At 48.3% G+C, this 12111-nt stretch overlaps 1 long non-coding RNA gene across 1 annotated transcript in view; it reads right to left on the bottom strand.

Annotated features, from left to right (window-relative positions):
- Positions 1-2215: 2215 nt before the first annotated feature.
- The window catches only part of LOC146055690 (uncharacterized), a 53680-nt gene continuing 43784 nt past the window's right edge, over positions 2216-12111 (bottom strand). Inside the window, exon 6 of the long non-coding RNA XR_014468853.1 lies at positions 2216-2828. This is a non-coding gene — a long non-coding RNA (uncharacterized LOC146055690). The remainder of the gene's footprint in view (positions 2829-12111) is intronic.

Below are 12111 nucleotides of genomic sequence, written 5' to 3'. Positions count from 1 at the left end.
AAATGGCTGCAGTTTTTTTTTTTTATGTCTTTTTTTTTGGGCTGCAGTCATTTTGAAATGGGGACACACAAACACGCCCAAAGAATGAATGGCACCCCACACAACACCCCAGCTCCCCTTAAAAGCATGCAGCATGGCTGCACATTGCACCAAGCACATGTTAAAATAAAAAACTTAAAGCAAACCCCCATAGCAAGTGCAATATTAGTGCATCACAATACTCACCTGCAAAAGAAAAGAAAAAATACACTCTGCTCTCTCCACGGGTGCTTGGGTCCTGGGAGAACCATTAGCATGCAGCACTCCACCCCTGCTGAAAACTAATGGCGAATGTACGCAGCAGGAAACTCGCTGATATGAGCGAGGAAGAGCGGGAATACATGCTCCCGCCCTCCCCCAGTCACCTGATACGCCAGATAGGCTGAGATTCACCGTTGGGGGCGGTGAATCTCAGCCACGTTGAATAGGCTGACTCGTCGAGTCCCGACGAATAGCCATGCTTGGAGAATCGCCGCTAAAAGCCGGCGAATTGTCGGCGAATAAAAAACTTGATTCGCCGTGGCCGGTGATAATTCTCATTGAATACCGCCCTATGTCCACTTGGATGGTAAAGAACTTTCACCTTTTTTTTTTTTTAAATGCGAACAGCTTGTGTCGACCCAAATCGGCATCTTCATGGTGAAAAAAGTCTCAGTCAAACTAGGTGTTTTATAGGGATGCAGTCAATTTACCGACGAACATTTGACCAACTGTTGTTATGTTGTTATACCAATGCCCATTGACCGACAGTCAAAATACCGAAACGGTTATTATACCGACATTAATTATGCCGACATGTTGAAAAGACAGACATGGTTAAAATCTTGATGTTAAATGTGGCCGTCTCTGTGTCCCTGCTGTCACTCTGTGTTCCCACTGTCTCTCTGCTGTCACTCTCCCTGTCCCTTTGTCCTTGCTGTCCTTGAATTTTGGCTCATACTGTGTGGCACAATGTGTAAGGGCACTAGTACTAGATAGTATAGGGAGTCCTACTATTGTGGTGTATGTGATGTGGTACACTTCACTGAAAGACATGCCCCCTTTTCCAGTGGCCATACCCCTTTTCCAAAGCGCACACAAAACTAATGCCCCTTTCCCACTGCAGGCTTTATGCGGTAAAATGCCGTTTTTTTAGCCTTTTTAAACGGTTAGAGCTGCAGTGGGAAAGCTCCAGGTTGCTTTACACGGGTAACAAATACCGGTATTTGTTAACTGGGTAAAAAGCAGTGTTTTTACCGTGTAAGAGCCATTTTTTTGGCAGTGGGAAAGGGGTAGCCCTTTACCCGTTAAAAAAAAAACGGCATGGGGTCCCCCCCCCCACTGCCGTAACCAGCACCAGGCTGAAGGAGCCGGGGCTGGTATTAAAAAAAATCAGGAAACCCGACAAATAGGGGTTCCCTGATTTTTTACAACCAGCCCCAGGCTCCAGGTCCGGGGCTGTTTCCCAAAATACGGGGGACAAAATGACTAGGGGTCCCCCGTATTTTAAGAACTAGCCCCAGGCACAACCAGCCAGCAGGGTAATGCCACAGCCGGGGGACACTTATTATATAAGGTCCCGCGGCCAAAGCATTAACCCTACCGACCAGTCAGCCTGGCCAGGGGCCCTGGGGGAGTGGGGACCCCCCCAATGAAGGGGGCCCCCCCCCCCTCCAGGACTTACCTGACGAGGCTGAAGCCTGGTGCTATCCCCGATGCCTCTGGGCGGTGGGCATCGGGCTGATGGAATGGTGTAAAAAATAGAATAAAAACTATTGTCTTTTACTGGTGAACTATGAGTCCCAGCAAGCCTCCACCGCAAGCTGGGACTTGGAGAACCACAAGTCCCAGCCTGCGGGGCATTAAAGGGCCCGCTGGGTCTTGTAGTTCCACAGTAAAAGAAATCGTACAATAAACACACTGACACACGTGAAAAATAAAAGTTTAATACATCCATAACACATACATACTGATACTTACCTATCTTGAGCCCGTAGGTAGCCCTGGTCCTGATGTCCTGGTCTGTGTCTGTATCCATGTCGGCATCCCTGTCGGCATCCCTGTCGGCGATGGCGTCGGCGGTCCGGAGTCCGAAGAAATCCATGTGGGAACCTATGGAAGGAAACCATACTCACCTGTCCCAGCGCGACGTAGTCCAGGTAAGGGTCTTGGCAAAAAAAACAAACCGACACGCGAAACCAGCCCGGACAGCAGGGAGCCGCACGGTGTTTGTGTACATCGTGCGGCTCCGCCTCCCGAATGCCGCTATTGGCCGCCTTGCGGCCTAGCGGCTCCTGTATGGTTAGGGAGAGGCCAAGGTGGATTAGGGATAGGCAGTACTGGGGGTAGGGAAGGGGTATAGAAGCTACTAGGTTTAGAAGTGTACATACATTGCACTTTAAGCTGGCATATTGAAAGTTATTTCCAGTGCTGCTGCAGGCACCATTGACATCACCTCTATACCCCATGCACGGCCAGCAGCAGGAACCGGGGCAGCCTCTGGGAAGAGAGCACCATCCTGACACACAAACATATGAGGGTGCCCTAAATGAGCGCCAGTTACCCCATCTTCTGACCCGAAACCAAGCAAAACACATCTTACCAGATGCTAGAACTGCAGCCAGGAGAGGACACTGAAGCGCGAGGATGGCAGTGGGTCACAACCATTATCTTGAAGGTCACGACGGGTGCTTTTTGATGGCCGCTCCTCCTGGGCTTTGCGCGTGTGATAGCTTGGTTGGTCTCTAGGACAGGAAGGGTGGAGTCTGCACTGCAGCAGCAAGTTCTGCTGCCCAGGAGACACGCTGCTGCTGTGGGAGATGAAAAAGGATGATGGGGGACATGCTCAATATGTACAAGTATATCAAGGGCCAATATAAGGAACTGTCACACACCCTATTTTCTACTAGAAAGGAATCTAGGACGCGAGGGCATGAGTATAGATTAGAAGAAAAAAGATTTCATTCAGCTAGTAGAAAGAATTTCTTTACGGTCAGAACAGTCAAACTCTGGAACTCTCTTCCCAGAGAGGTGGTAACGGCTGGCTCATTAAATGCGTTCAAGGCAAAGTTGGACAATCATTTACTGGAGAAAACATCCATGGGTACAAATAAGAAATATAATTTGTCTGTAAAATACCAGAACCTACCAAATCAGCAATGGATATCTATACCAGGTTGAACTAGATGGACGCAAGTCTTTTTTCAGCCTTACCTACTATGAAACTATCATAGGTCAGGGTGCTCTGGTGCTGCTGCCAGCAACTCAGGGCAAACAATTGGGGTGCAGGAGCATAACTAGAACCTTGTGGGTCCCATTGCAAAATATATAAAGGGTCCGATTCTCTCTCTCTCTCTGACACTTTATTTTTCTTTCCATCACTGTCTCTCTATTTCTCTCTCCTTCACACCCCCACTCTCTCCATAGCGTTTCGCTGTCTCGCTCCGCTCTTTCCTTCATACTCACCAATCAGGATTCTAGCTGTCAGTATTACGGCATTGGCATCCTAACTCATTTCAAGTTCAGCGGCCGCTCTTCTAAAGGCATTAGGGATGCTAGTGACGCTATACTGAATGCTGGCATCCAGGGACCAGGGGCTAATAGATAGCAGACACACAGGGCATACATGCACACATACCATACACACATACCATACACGCACATACCATACATATATATATACAAACAGGACATACATGCACACATACCATATATACAGACACACATCACAAACACACACATATACCATACAGACACACATAATATACACGCACATACCATACATACATACAAACAGAACATACATGCACACTACAGTAATCACACGCATGCCATACATACACACAGGACATGCCATACAGACACGCACACGCACATACCATTCACACACAGGACATTAAAGCACACATACCTTAGACACAAAGGACATACACGGACACACACATGGCATACTGGTACAGATACCATACATGCACACACACAGCATATTTACATATACACACACACATACAGCATACACACATGGCATACGACCACAGATACCATACAACATGCACACATACAGCATATTTATAAACATACACACGCTATAGACACACAGAGCATACACAAAAAGTATACATACATACACACATACAGCATACTTACAAACACCAATACTAAAGCAAATAACCCCCACAAGCAATGGAGGGCACCCAGTTTCCATATACCCAGTCCTCCCCCTTCCCACTGCAGCTACCAAGACATAGTACTCACTGGGCCACCAGCTTACATTAATGGTGCCCACACTTTTCTTCCCCTGTCCATGCCCCTGCAACTGGCACCCACAACAAGGGACACAAACCTGTAAAATCAGCATGTCACCTATTCATAGCTCCGTGTATCAGGCAGCCCCATGTCCTGAGACAGAGAGAGGAGCTTCTTCCTGACAGCCGAGGAGCTCAGCTGTGCGCTGCAGCGCCACCTACAGGCGGCTCAACAGTATATACCCAGCTTCCTCCCAGCAGCAGAGCACTGAGCAGAGCTCGGCTTTGAGAGTGCCGTGACCCTGCTGCGCCCCAGTGACACCGGCTCCCCCCCGCGATGGCTGGGGCTGCCTTACCATAGCTACGCCCCTGTATATATACACGCCGCACTACATGACTATCTCCCTCCATGCTGTACTACATTACATCCCGCTACACACTGCACTACATCACTACATTACATAATCATCATTACAATAAATACCCAGTATTTCATTTATTTTATTTTGATTAAGTTACTTATAGAGCGCAGCATATTCCGTTGCGCTTTACAAAAGGAGATAGTGATACAACAAACAGGGACTTTTAAGACAGTCAAAAGGTAGGAGGGCCCTGCTCGCAAGCTTACAATCTATAGGGAAATAGGCATTGATACATAAGGATAGATACTGTATTCTTTATTGCCTCGATTCCACCAGAATGCAAGGTTCTGTGACTGGTTCTGGAATTTGATAAGCTTGCCTGAAGAGATGAGTTTTCAGGCAACGCTTATAGGTTTGGAAACTATAAGCGTCAGTAACAATCAGATCTGCAGCATATGACATTCACCATAACCCAGTAACAATCAGATCTGCAGACACCAGCAGTGTTGTATAAGGGGGAAGTGCAGAGACGCGCAGTCATTAAGTCGACACCGTTGGGTCGACAGGTCGGAAAGGTCAACATGGTTTTTTACCCGAATGTCGACACTGTGAACATGAACACAGTTGGAAGTCAACCGAAGCCCTTGCGATGCTTCGGGCACACTATTTTTTTTTAATTCAATAATTTTTATTGAAATTTTTAGTAATGCAACATAAACTCCCGTTACAGGCAATAGTTTGTAGACACAGACAGTGAAATCCAGTTTAGTACATGATACTAAATACAAAAAAGTGCAGCTAGGGTAACGTTGATACTGCAATGATGCATGAAAGCAAGGGTAAAAATAAGGGTATTGTTTGTGGACATAGAAAGTAAAAAAAAAAAAAAAAAAACTCTCTAATGCAGGATATATCGAGCCCTATTGCCCAAAGGCGCCATCTGGGTTCTAGGTACTACCGAGTATATGACACATATACATACAGAGTGAAATACCACACCACAATATAATAAAAAGTATGACAGAGCGGATATAGTCTGATAGGACAGTATATTTCCCAGCTAAGAAGTTACTAGACTAGGAGAAATTATTATTGCAGAATTGTAGGTCTGGTCAGACAAGGGGAGTAAAATAAAATGTAAAAATAAGTAACCCACTATCTTGAATATAATACCTAACCTACCCAAAGCAAAACCCCCCCAAAAACCCAAAATAAACCTTCCCAAAATACCCCCACCCTGTATGACCTAACCCCAACCTAGGTATACCTGGATCCCGAACAACCTACCCTCCTCTTCCTAACTGTCTATACTACTATTACTAAGAGGGGATAAATTAGTGGCCTTCAGCTTATATTAGCTAACCTAGCCTAAAATCCTAATTCACCCCTTCCCCCCCCCCCCCCCATCCTCCCCCCCCCCCCCCCCCCCCCATATGGTCGGATAATAGGCGAATGGGCTAAATGGGGCAATGGCTGTAATTATTAACTAGTATAGCAAGGATGCTGCAGCATAATTACAATATAAAATGATCCCGTCTCAGTATTAGGCAACAAAGTAGAATCTGCGAAAGTTATATATCATGGAAACATACAAAACGGTCACTAAACCAGCAGACATGTAAAAGCACAGGAGATGAAAGTATTAAACCGGCCAAGCCTCAGTTAACAACGAAGATATTTTGGAGCGTAAGAGTATGAAAAATATTAGTCGGGCCAGGCCCTCCTCCCCCGCAGAGTCTTAAAGACAACAGTCCCTCCATCGTACACCCAAGGACATGCACATAGGAGCCGAAAGTACATGGACAAGAGATCCAGGAGTGTCCCATCAATCCAGAAATATGGAAATAGATGTAAGGAGTAGGTGCAGAGGGGTTTTCGTAGCTGTAGTGTCACTGCGAGAGTCGTACAACGGAGCTCCGAAGAGGCCGCAACAGCTGGTACCGTAACAGTAGCAGAGGCAGTGTTAGAAGCCTCTATTTGGCAGGTTGGATCCATTGTTGCAGCTGCAGAACTGATTTTTATAGATTCCTCATCTGCAGGAGTTGAAAAGAGAGTAGTGGATGAAGAAGACACTACCTCCCTGACAGGAGGGTCCTGTTGCCAATCTAGCGCAGATGACACAGAGGTCATATTTTCAGGAGTTATAGGTGCACCCACCATAGTATCAAGTTTGGCAAGTAGCCTCTGAGTGGAGGAATTGATGGCCTGGAGGATTTGTTGCACAAAGCCTGACATCCTAGAAAGTTAGATAATACTCAATATGGAAAGCAATGGCAAAATGGTGGTGGCTAGCACACCACCAGTGTGTACCATAGGTGTCAGCAGGATATTGTCCAAATTACCTTGTAGCACTAAAGGATCTGGCTAGTATGAGATTTTATATCACTCTCAGAGCAGTGACAGTTATAAATCAAGACTTGCTACAAGCGGTGTTAATGTATTCACAGTAAATGCAGGCAGTCCCAGACTCAAACACAGGAGAGGTAGATTATGATGGCAGACCTGCTGGGACCCCCCCGGCCAAGATGGCTGACCAGCAAATTCAGGCGCCGTGACGCGCTGTAGATCCCAGCAGCCTGGAGGGCAGGACGGGGGTGGCAGGAGGCGCCCTTCCAGGCGCACAGCAAACGGGGGAGAGAGGGCGGCCAAACAGACTCACCCGGACAGGCAGCACACACACAGTAGCCCGGCGGCGTCCCTCCGCAGTAGCGCGCCTCCTGTCCGTGAAGAGGAAGACACGCAGGGCACACACGACAGCGGCACCTGGCAGGGGAAAGAAAATGGCGTCCGCGGCTCCCTGCGTGACCTCCGGCAGGCTCCCTCGGCTGTAAGTCAGGCCGCACACCAGGTACAGGAACGAGATGGGGCTTAATCTGTTCTGGGGATATTCCCCCACCAGCAGTGTGGTCCAGGAGCAGTATAAGTGCATGCAGGATATAGATACAGGATATCGGGGACGGAGAGCTCAGGTTGGAAGCAGCTACTCCATGTCCGCCGAAGCCACGCCCCTCTCGGGCACACTATTTTATTCTCCCACCATGCCCTAGTGGATGTTAGGGCATGAACTACTGCCTGTCGGCTCAAAAAACTGTAAAAGAAAACATGTCGACCTTTCGACCTAACCCATGTCGACCTAGCACTGTGTCGACCTAAACCCATGTCGACCTTGATACCTGTCGACCTTCACCCATGTCGACCTAGACACCTGTCAACCTAAGTGCTGTCAACAATGCGACCGTATCCCCCTGTGACTGATTTCCCCTTATACAGCAATGGTTGCATTTCTGGAAGTTTTTTTGGGGAGTAGCAGCAGTCTAGTTCATCTGGCCTATAGCTACTAGTAAGCAGCCGAAAGCGCCTGAGGGGCTCCAGTGGATCCAGCAGGCAGCCATATCGGTCAGCCCCCCCCCCCCCCTAGCAACCATTAACATGTCAGCCCCCCCCCCCAGCAACCATTAACATGTCAGCCCCCCTGCACCCATTAACATGTCAGCCCCTCCAAGCACCCATTGAGAGGTCAGCCCCCAGCACACATCAACATGTAGTCTCCCCTAGCACACATTACCATGTCACCCCCACAACACCCATTAAAATGTCACTAACACCTGCACACATGTCAGCCCCCTCCCCCCTCCCAGAACACATTAAAATGTCTCTCCCCTGGGCCTCACCCTCCCAGAACACATTACCATGACATTATTAACCCCCTGGACATATTAACATGTCACTTACTCCCTCCCCAGCACATATATCACATACCTGAGAGCTGGTATTGCTGGCTGCAGTGCTCCTCCAGTGCACACAGCCACCCACGTGTGCAGAATGCTCAGCACTGCAGAGGCAGAGCACAGGAAGTCTTACTGTCGGGTTGTTGCTAAGGAAGGGGAGGAAAGTGGGCGGCACTAAACACACAGCTGAGGAAAAAGAGGAGGGACTCGGGAGAGTGATGCTGCTGCTGCCTGTAACTAGGGATGACCATCGGTACAGAGGCCATCAATGGTTGCCATCGATGGCGATTCTGCACCCAGCCATTGATAGTGGCAAACTATTTGATGGATAACCATCGATAGTTTTAGCTATCGATGGTCAGCCATTATATGTGACTGAATGGCCCGTGGGCCAATCAGTACTCGTCGTTGGGACTTCTGGGTGTCAGGGGGGAGAGAGCTATGCTCCGTGATCCATGCACCTTGAAAAAAAAAAAAAAAAAAAAAGGAAACATCGTCACACGCCGGGTTGCCTGTGGGAGTCCCGAGCAGCTGCCCCCGGGGCTCATTACTCAGCTGCCCTGGGGGTTTCTTACCTGGCCCCACAGCCAGGGAGAGGCTCCGGGCACGGTGCCTCACTGTGCTTAGCACACTATTCTACTCCCAATCCAGGAGCATTGGGAAGGTAAAGTATGAAAAAGTGTTTTGGGGAAAAAGTGCTTGAAAACGCATGTGTAGGCATATTTAACATCAAGATTTTAACCATGTCTGTCTTTTCAACATGTCGGCATAATTAATGTCGGTATAATAACCGTTTCGGTATTTTGACTGTCGGTCAATGGGCATTGGTATAACAACATAACAACAGTTGGTCAAATGTTCGTCGGTAAATTGACTGCATCCCTATAAAACACCTAGTTTGACTGAGACTTTTTTCACCATGAAGATGCCGATTTGGGTCGACACAAGCTGTTCGCATTTAAAAAAAAAAAAAGGTGAAAGTTCTTTACCATCCAAGTGGACATAGGGCGGTATTCAATGAGAATTATCACCGGCCACGGCGAATCAAGTTTTTTATTCGCCGACAATTCGCCGGCTTTTAGCGGCGATTCTCCAAGCATGGCTATTCGTCGGGACTCGACGAGTCAGCCTATTCAACGTGGCTGAGATTCACCGCCCCCAACGGTGAATCTCAGCCTATCTGGCGTATCAGGTGACTGGGGGAGGGCGGGAGCATGTATTCCCGCTCTTCCTCGCTCATATCAGCGAGTTTCCTGCTGCGTACATTCGCCATTAGTTTTCAGCAGGGGTGGAGTGCTGCATGCTAATGGTTCTCCCAGGACCCAAGCACCCGTGGAGAGAGCAGAGTGTATTTTTTCTTTTCTTTTGCAGGTGAGTATTGTGATGCACTAATATTGCACTTGCTATGGGGGTTTGCTTTAAGTTTTTTATTTTAACATGTGCTTGGTGCAATGTGCAGCCATGCTGCATGCTTTTAAGGGGAGCTGGGGTGTTGTGTGGGGTGCCATTCATTCTTTGGGCGTGTTTGTGTGTCCCCATTTCAAAATGACTGCAGCCCAAAAAAAAAGACATAAAAAAAAAAAACTGCAGCCATTTTGAAATGGGGGCCCTGGGTCACGCCCCAAAGCATGTCGGGATCCCCCTCACCACACTCCAGCTTCCCTGAAAGGCATGCCTGCACTGCGCACCCCTTTTGGGTTTTGTCTCACCCCTAAATGTCATTTTGCATATTTGCCAGTTGTTGATTTTTTCTTCCCATTAGTTGTTGGGGTGCAATGTGCAGCCATGCTGAATGCTTTTTAGGGGAGCTGGGGTGTTGTGTGGGGTGCAATGTGCAGCCATGCCCACTCTCCCACTCTCTGACCCTTGCAGCTGCACACTTGCTGATGGGGCTGACAGGCTGTCCTCACTGACCAGTGCTCTCTGCATGCTGCCAGTCTGTGCCCCCCCATACACTTTAGGGCACACTGCTTTCCCCAGCCTTCAGGGTTCTGCCAGCTTCAGCATTCACCAGTCAACAACTACACACTTCTCACTCTGCTCTCCTGTCTCAGTCAGACTCCCAGGGAGAGATTCCATCCAGGATTTCCCACCTTTTTCTGCAAACTTGTCAGTTCTGTAACAATGTTTCTTTTTGCAAACTGACCTGCCTTGCTGTAAGCTGAGCTGTTAACCCCTTTTGTGCTGCAAGCTATATAAGCTCAGTTCTGTGCAACTCAAGTAGTACTTTTTAATACACAGTCATGCTGGCACCTGTAGTGCCACAGCTACTTTATGCTTTTTACAGTGTTTCCATTACTTTATGCTGCTGGCACTTGTGCCCCAGCTTGTGGGGTGCCACATTCACCGGTATAGTATACCCGCACCTTCTTCGAGCACTGCTTCTTTTTTTTGGCATACGCATATTGAAGCTGGGCAGAGAGGGGCAGAGAGGGATGTGCTGCCTGGCTGTCTAAAGAGCGGGTCTGCAGCAGCTGCTGGGAAAAGTGTCAGCCGGACAGAAGAGGTGGACTGCCTGTCGCCTGCCTTTATAAGTTCAGTTCTAAGCAGCAGTTTGAAATGTTGCGCCAGTCCGGCAGTCTATAGGAGCTTGCGGCCTGGCAGCCAATCATGAGACACCACTGCCACTCCTGATTGGCTGCCAGCTCCTATTGGCTGGTGACCCAGCGCGAGATTTCAAACTGCTGCATACCCGCTCTAAAGACAGCCAAGCAGCCGACCAATTCTGCCTGGCAGTCACACTGTTTCACTGCAGCAACTGCGGACCCGCTATTTAACCAGCCGGGCAGCACACCGCTTTCTGCCCGGCTGTCAGACTGCTTCCCCCTGGCTAGGAGCATGTAAACCCCCTTGGCATCGAGTATGAAGACCCTTGCATCAAGCTTATGTGCCATAATATGTAATGGGTATCTCAGTGTGTGGCATATCTGTAATGAGCATCACGGTGTGTAGCATATGTATAATGGGCATCAAAGTGTTCGGCATATGTATAATGGCCATCACGGTGTGGGGCATATATATTTAATGGGCATCACGGTGTACTGCATATGTAGAATGGGCTTCACAGTGTTCGGCATATGTATAATGGGCATTATACATATGCCACGTACCATGATGCCCAATATACAGTACATATGTGGCCGTCTCTGTGTCCCTGCTGTCACTCTGTGTTCCCACTGTCTCTCTGCTGTCACTCTCCCTGTCCCTTTGTCCTTGCTGTCCTTGAATTTTGGCTCATACTGTGTGGCACAATGTGTAAGGGCACTAGTACTAGATAGTATAGGGAGTCCTACTATTGTGGTGTATGTGATGTGGTACACTTCACTGAAAGACATGCCCCCTTTTCCAGTGGCCATACCCCTTTTCCAAAGCGCACACAAAACTAATGCCCCTTTCCCACTGCAGGCTTTATGCGGTAAAATGCTGTTTTTTTAGCCTTTTTAAACGGTTAGAGCTGCAGTGGGAAAGCTCCAGGTTGCTTTACACGGGTAACAAATACCGGTATTTGTTAACTGGGTAAAAAGCAGTGTTTTTACCGTGTAAGAGCCATTTTTTTGGCAGTGGGAAAGGGGTAGCCCTTTACCCGTTAAAAAAAAAACGGCATGGGGTCCCCCCCCCCCACTGCCGTAACCAGCACCAGGCTGAAGGAGCCGGGGCTGGTATTAAAAAAATCAGGAAACCCGACAAATAGGGGTTCCCTGATTTTTTACAACCAGCCCCAGGCTCCAGGTCCGGGGCTGTTTCCCAAAATACGGGGGA

This window comes from Crinia signifera, unplaced genomic scaffold (assembly GCF_055691185.1).
Source record: "Crinia signifera unplaced genomic scaffold, ASM5569118v1 HAP2_SCAFFOLD_542, whole genome shotgun sequence".
NCBI classification, from domain to species: domain Eukaryota; kingdom Metazoa; phylum Chordata; class Amphibia; order Anura; family Myobatrachidae; genus Crinia; species Crinia signifera.
The sequence above is the reverse complement of the archived record's forward strand: the minus strand, read 5'-3'. Positions and strand labels throughout refer to the sequence as shown.